Genomic DNA, 7,209 nt, shown 5'->3' with positions numbered 1-7,209 from the left:
TCTGTGTACCTGTCAGAGGCGCCACTGCGAGGCGCCCTCTGCAGGTTAGGAGCCCGGCGGCAGCCGACTCCGCTGCCTCCCGGACTTCCGCCCCTGGTGGTAAGCGCCGCTGCAGCATCCCCCCTTCCGTCTGTATTGGCGGCCCGGCGCAGCTGTGGATGCTGGGATGCGGTTCCTTCATCCCAGCATCCACAGCAGCGCCAGGCAACCAATACGGAAGGAGAGGGGGATGCTGCAGCGGCGCTCACTACCAATGAAATAGCGCTGCTGCGGCTCCCTGCTCCCCCTCCCTCCTCCTCCTTCTCAACTGCCTGCACACTGCACAGAGAGGGAGATGCCTGCCAGCACGAGGAGCCTGTCAGCGGGGAGAAGGTAAGTATATCCCTCTCTCTCTCTCTCTCTCTCTCTCTCTCTGGGGGACACCGTCTGCCGCAATGTGTAAAAAGGGGGACTGGCTGCCGCAATGTATAAAAAGGGGGTCTGGCTGCCGCAATGTGTAAAAAGGGGGGGTCCTGGCTGCCGCAATGTGTAAAATGGGGTCCTGGCTGCCGCAATGTGTAAAATGGGGTCCTGGCTGCCGCAATGTGTAAAAAGGGGGACTGGCTGCCGCAATGTATAAAAAGGGGGTCTGGCTGCCGCAATGTGTAAAAAGGGTGCCTGGCTGCCGCAATGTGTAAATAGGGGGCCTGGCTGCCGCAATGTGTAAAAAGGGGGACTGGCTGCCGTAATGTGTAAAAAGGGGGACGCTGTCTGCTGTAATGTATAAAAGGGTCTCTACCTGGTGTAGTGGCGCTACTGTGCAGCGTAATTTGAATAATGTAGACTACTGTGCACCGTAGTATGAATGGCTGTTATTTTGTGGCCACACCCCTTCCCCGTGAAGCCACGCCCCTATAATTTTTTTGCGCGCCTGCGGATCGCACTGCCCCTGTCTTGCATGGGGGGGGGGGGCACTGTCGTTTCTTGCACACAGCACTAAAATGGCTAGTTACGGCACTGAGTCCAGGTAGAGGGAATTTTGTCCCTCATGGAATGGGACATGTTGGGAGTTATGCACAATCTAATATACACCCTACCCATAAACCAAGGCCCTCCAGTCTTAAGAGCCCAGGGCCCCCCCAAGACTTAATCCGGCCCTGGAGAATTAGCAGCGTGGTTTACCCTGATTCACTGCATGGCTATATAGGCTATTTAATTGAATATCTTTTTTTCACACAACATGGTAAACAGCCACGGGGTAAACCCTGCAACTAATTGAATTATCCCCTATATGTATCACTGCTGCAGTACATACTTATAACCTTGTAGAACCTGGCAGCATTGGACTTATGCTCTGCTCCCGGACTTCAAACTCCACTTCCCACAGTTATCAGATTTAAGAACCACATCCCAGTGAAGCCATGATTAAGCTCCGCCTCCCAGTGATGTCAGCAATCAATACTAGGGGGCAGGAAGGAGGAGGCTGGATAGGTAGAGAAAGGCAGTGACATGGGCTAACTGTGTCTCTGCAAGAGGCAATGGCGTCATGGCAGGTGCAATCATGTCCCATGTACAGCTTTAGCCTATGACATCAGGACCTGAGTCTATCAAGTCTCAGGGCCCCAGTGTCCATGTAGAGGAGGTGGCCATTTTAGCTGGGACCGAGAGAGAAAAGAGAAGACCCATGTTGCCCTGGTATTTTGGGGGTTATGTGGCCCTAGCCATGAGGGCTCAGTATTTAAAGGGGGGGGGGGGAAGCCCCTATGCTAAAAAGGGTCTCCCTGACAGCAAACCCTGGGGGCAGTCAGGAGGGGGAGTTACCCTTTGGACTAAGAGGAGGGGCTTGCCCGTATGAGGCAGAAAGGGGACCCCTTTAAAAAGCCACACATAATCGTAGAGCACCCAGTGAGGTTGGGCAAGTGGCACAGGCAGTGGCTGCAGTGTGAGTACAACTGTGTATGGGGATTTACTGTCATGTAGCAGACAGCTGTTTGCTGTGATTTGAGAGAGACTGTAATCGTAGATTCTTTGGCACCACTGGTCCCAGAATGTCCTGGTATATACTGCTGTTATATCATCATATCTTATCATGTCACTGCAGTTAAGCACTGTGCTGGAGGGGGTGTTCTACTGTGGTCTAATGTAACAGTTTTGGGATAGCCATCGTTGGGTTACCCATCGATGGTCACCATTGATGGTTGACATCGATGGTGTGAAACCATCTGCAAGGGAACCATCGATGGTTTCACCCACCGATGGTCACCACTGAATTACTATTATTATTATGCTGTGGGCCAATCAGAGCCCAGGGGCGGGGCTTCATGGGAATGTTGGGGGTGGAGTTAAACTCAGTAATTCTACGCAGTACTCCCTGGATGGCTGCCTCACCTGGTACCCTGTCATGGTGGAATACACAACCCATGGAAGTTATTACTCAAAATGTCTACACTAATCCTGCATTATGCTTACTGTGCGCTCCAGGTTTTCTTCTTTTTCTATGTCTGCAGCTTGTCTATTGCTGTATTACTTAATTCTACTGAATTATGTGGCTAATTCAGATCTGATCGCTGCTGTGCGTTTTCGCACCGCGGGCGATCAAGTCTGAACTGCGCATGCATCTCAGCCCAGTGATTGCCTTTGCCTGATTGACAGGCAGAGGCGTACGCTGGGTGGGAGGGGGGCGTTGGGTCGCCATTTTGGGGATGCGGGTGTGGGGGGCGTGCCGCGGTGGCTGCGTGACATCACATGCAGCCACTGCAACCCGGAGAGTGACGGGTAGCTCCCTGCCAGCGCGCAGGGGGGGGGGGGGGGGGGGGGGCAGAGCCAGACATGCGGGGCGGACTATCCCTGTGCTGGGTGTCCCCCCGCATGTCTGTGAAAGTGATCGTAGATGTGCTAAATTTGGCACATCTATGATCAAGTCTGAATTAACCCCTATATGCATTGTTTTTGATGTCTGTAAAGCACCTTGAGTCCTGCTGGATATTATTCTACATCGCCCATAGACCATCAATGACTTTGAATCACTAGTGTGCCCTGAGCAGTCTCCAGGTGTGCCGCCATAGAAGCAGAGCCCGTCAGTATTTTGCCGCTACTGAAACGATCTGGAACGATCCATACTGGTGGGTTTAGTGGTTGCAGAGCCAGTTCTAATATTGGGCCCGGGCAGTATTCGGCTCTTCTGGCTTTCTCAGATGTGGCTCAGGTGTTACCTATGGAGAAGCTGCAACATCACCATTATATTGGAATGTGCCTTGGCAATATTTAAATCTTGTTCAGTGTGCTGCGAGCTGTAAAAGGTTAAAAATCTCTGCTATAGCTGATACAATTAATATGCAGGAGGAGTTGGCAAGATATAAAGTACAGTAGCCTAACATAATCATTATGCTTTGTGCTGGAAGAGAGGAGTAAGTTCTAAAGTTATACCTGCTATTACCCTGATTTGTCCTGTTTTTATGAGATGGTCTGATGCCTGATCTATTTGCACTGGCACCTGTAATTCACTACCACAGCACACCTGTATTAAACACCCGAGTATTCAGTGAACCTCTGGTACCTGTGCCTTACCCAAGACCAGCCAGAACAGTAAGTGTGGTGCAGACATTTGTACCCAGTTCCAGGGGTTTAAAGCCTAATGCAGAAGGGTTCACAGAAATCTGCAAAAAGCTACCTATCGGTGCAGATCATAGTCCCCATTATTATCAATGGGGACTACGATCTGACCCTTTTATTGAGTTTGGTCTCATAGGTTTACATAGTCCTCACATGATACAAACAACTGTATGCTTATGGTGATATATTTGCAGGAGAGGGATCCTGCTATCCCTCTCCAACAGCCTCCGCTGGTACCAGAATGTTATACTGTGCACACGCATAGTGGCCCTCATTCCGAGTTGTTCGCTCGCAAGCTGCTTTTAGCTGCTTTGCACAAGCTAAGCCGCCGCCTACTGGGAGTGAATCTTAGCATAGTAAAATTGCGAACGAAAGATTCGCAATATTGCGAAAAGTCTTCTCTGTGCAGTTTCTGAGTAGCTCGAGACTTACTCTGCCAGTGCGATCAGTTCAGTGCTTGTCGTTCCTGGTTTGACGTCACAAACACACCCAGCATTCGCCCAGACACTCCTCTGTTTCTCCAGCCACTCCCGCGTTTTTTCCAGAAACGGTAGCGTTTTTTCCCACACGCCCATAAAACGACCAGTTTCCGCCCAGAAACACCCACTTCCTGTCAATTACATTACCATCACCAGAACGAAGAAAAAACCTTGTAATGCTGTGAGTAATATTCCTAACTGCATAGCAAATTTACTTGGCGCAGTCGCAGTGCAAACATTGCGCATGCGCAATAAGCAGAAAATCGATGCGATGCGAAGAAAATTACAGAGCGAACAACTCGGAATGACCACTTGTGTTAGATTCCGTAGAGGAAAAGACTCCTCCAATATGCTGGGAATGTACTGTAAGTCACAGAGACAGCGTTTATTGCTTCTGCTGTCCCTGCCAGTTAACATTAGTACATACAGTAGCAGGGATAGTTTCACTTAAAATGAAAATATCTATTGCAATACTGTTAACACTGCAGTACTGCAAATATAATACATAGGGCCCTAAGGAGTCTATGTACTAAGGGCCTAATCACTAATGTGCGAAACTGCACAGTGGACGATTATTGAATGACTGCGCATGTGTACGGATCGTAATGAACAGGTGCAACGCCAAACTGCAAGGTGAACATAGGCTGATTTGCAGGAAGTGGACGTTTGTGGGTGGTAACTGGGCGTTTTCTGGGAGTATCAGGAAAAACGCGGGCGTTCCCAACAGGGCCGTCTTAACAGCAGTGTAGGCCCCTGGGCACAGCAATGCACTGGGCCCCCTACCCATCCTCCAGCAGTAGGGGTGGGGGGTGCTAGCAGCGGCAGATTTGATGTCCCGCGGGCCGTAGTGGGTGCTCTATCTTTCACTCAGCATGCAGGACCTGGAACAGTAATTTCTGCTAATTACTCCTTTACTGCACAGATGGGGCTAAACTGTAAAAGGGGGCATTGGGCTGAATGAAGAAGCTCCGGTACGTGACTTCCAGGGTGCTAGGGGGTGTTTAATACGTAGGGGAGGGGTTAATAGTGGAGTGGGCTAAATATTTATAATTTTCTGGTTGGAGAGCAGCTTGCCTGGCTGCAGATATCTCAAGTTCCTGAAAATGTATTTCTTAGCTTTGAATCGGTTTAAAAAACTAGAGAGTCCCACCTTTCAGAAGGTTCTGAGGAGTTGGGGATCAGATTTCTGGAGCCAGAGCAATCCACCAATGAAAATCTAAAACTGCATATTCGGCGTCTGGAGCTGGAGCAGGGACCAGCTGCTTGAAGGCTGATATCTCTGGTTCTGGCAATACTAGAGACAAGCTGCCAGTGTCCACAGAAAGTGGAGAGTCTCGGGTTTTGGAGTATACCCTCAGAAAAACTCTAAGTCAGACAGAACCCGAGATATGTGGCTGGGAGGAGCAATTAACAGGTTTGGATTGGGACCACTGCTTTCAAGTCGGATATCTCCGGTTCCCCAGGTCCGATTTTCAAAAATCTGGTACCCCTGGAAAGAGGGGACCCTCAGCTATCAGCCTAGGGCCCTTATACTCCTGGGGCCCTTGGGCAAGAGCCCATTGAGCCCATACGAAAAGACGGCCCTGGTTCCCAAGCATTTTCAGGGTGGGTGTGTGATGTCAGCTCCGGCCCCGAACAGCCTGATTGTTTTGTACTGAAGGAGTAAGTCCTACACAGACTGGAAAAATCATTAGCTGGTGAATGAGTTGTGAACGGATTTGCATATGTCTGCCGAAGTTTTAGTATGGCGTACGCATGCATTCGCACACTTGCACAAGGTGTGCTTTCTCTCTCTATGGGCGGCGGCTAGCTGATCGTAGCCCTCTGCAAAAACGCACGGCAGCGATCGGGTCTGAATGAGTCCCTAAGCCTTGAAGAGAGCTAAAGAGGATGTAGATAGTATCAGCCAATTAGCTCCTAACTGCCATGTTACAGGCGGCATTTAAAAAAATGACAATTAGGAGCCGGTTGGTTGGTACTTTATCTCTCTCCATGTTATCTCTCTCTAAGGCTTAGTACATTGATTTCTAATAGTCAGTGACTGAGCTGTAAATGTAGTTACTGGTGGAAATCTACTAAGGTCTCGATTTGATTTAGTTTACTAAACACAAATCACAGCAGTGTTGGGGCCACAGGCATTTCTATAATGTGTGCAGTACACGGGTCCCTTAGTCCAGAGGGGGCCACACCGCACACACTGCACCCATTGTTCTAATACTCACCCCTGTGGAGTCCCGCGCCGACATCACTGGTGCTGTTAAAACCCTGTGAAAGTGGCGCAGCGGCCATTTTCATGGAGTTCTGCACATGCGCAGTAGACAAATCTCTAGGAAAATGGCCGCCGCACCGTTTTCCTGGATATCTGTGCATGCACAGTAGAATCTGAGCTCTCTAGTGCTCAGACTCTACAGCAATCCTGCAGAGAGGAGGGGGCCCGTACGGGTGGGGCAGCACACGGGCCTCCTCCTCTTTTAAAGCACCCCTGGTTGGGGCAATTCCTATTGAGATACACTGCCGTCCACACAAATCCGAATCAATAGTCCATCGGTCAAACACGGTTGTATTTTCACATACACCTCATACAACGTGAAAATTTACTAAGAATTCAAATTCTGGCAGGTTTGGAGAATCATGCACGGATCAGTGAGATTTGTGCATGCTTCTATGTGTAGCAGTATGAGAAAGAGTTAAAAATAAAAATAGCGTGGGGTCCCCCCTCCTAAGCATAAACAGCCCTTGGCTCTCTGTGCCGGTCCTGGTTGTTAAAATACCAGGGAAAATTATAGGGGTCCCCACTCCCCCAGGGAACCCCGGCCAGGAGTGACTAGTTGGGGGGGAGGGGGGGAGTAATGTCAAAGCTGCAGGGACCTATATAAATGTGTCCCCCAGCTGTGGCATTATCTCCCTGGCTAGTGGAGCCCGGTGCTGGTTTTAAAAATGCAGGAGACCCCTATGTTTTTGGTCCCCCATATTTTTGGAACCAGGACCGGTCCAGTAGACTGGGGCAGGTTGTATAAATACTGAGGAACCCCTGTGCAATTCTTTCCAAGTGTTTTAGCAACCAGGACCTGCTCAAAGAGCCCAGGGATGGTTATGCTTAGAAGGGGGGACCCCATGCTATTTTATTTTTTATTTTTAA

The 7,209-nt window shown here is 49.7% G+C and overlaps 1 protein-coding gene across 1 annotated transcript in view; it reads left to right on the top strand.

The window, feature by feature from the left end:
• Positions 1-257: 257 nt before the first annotated feature.
• The window catches only part of LOC135057153 (NACHT, LRR and PYD domains-containing protein 3-like), a 318,674-nt gene continuing 311,722 nt past the window's right edge, over positions 258-7,209 (top strand). Inside the window, exon 1 of the mRNA XM_063963052.1 lies at positions 258-372. The gene's annotated coding sequence lies outside the window, so the exon portion shown is untranslated. The remainder of the gene's footprint in view (positions 373-7,209) is intronic.

Source organism: Pseudophryne corroboree, chromosome 3 (genome assembly GCF_028390025.1).
Source record: "Pseudophryne corroboree isolate aPseCor3 chromosome 3, aPseCor3.hap2, whole genome shotgun sequence".
NCBI classification, from domain to species: Eukaryota; Metazoa; Chordata; class Amphibia; order Anura; family Myobatrachidae; genus Pseudophryne; species Pseudophryne corroboree.
This window is presented reverse-complemented; position numbering and strand designations above follow the sequence as displayed.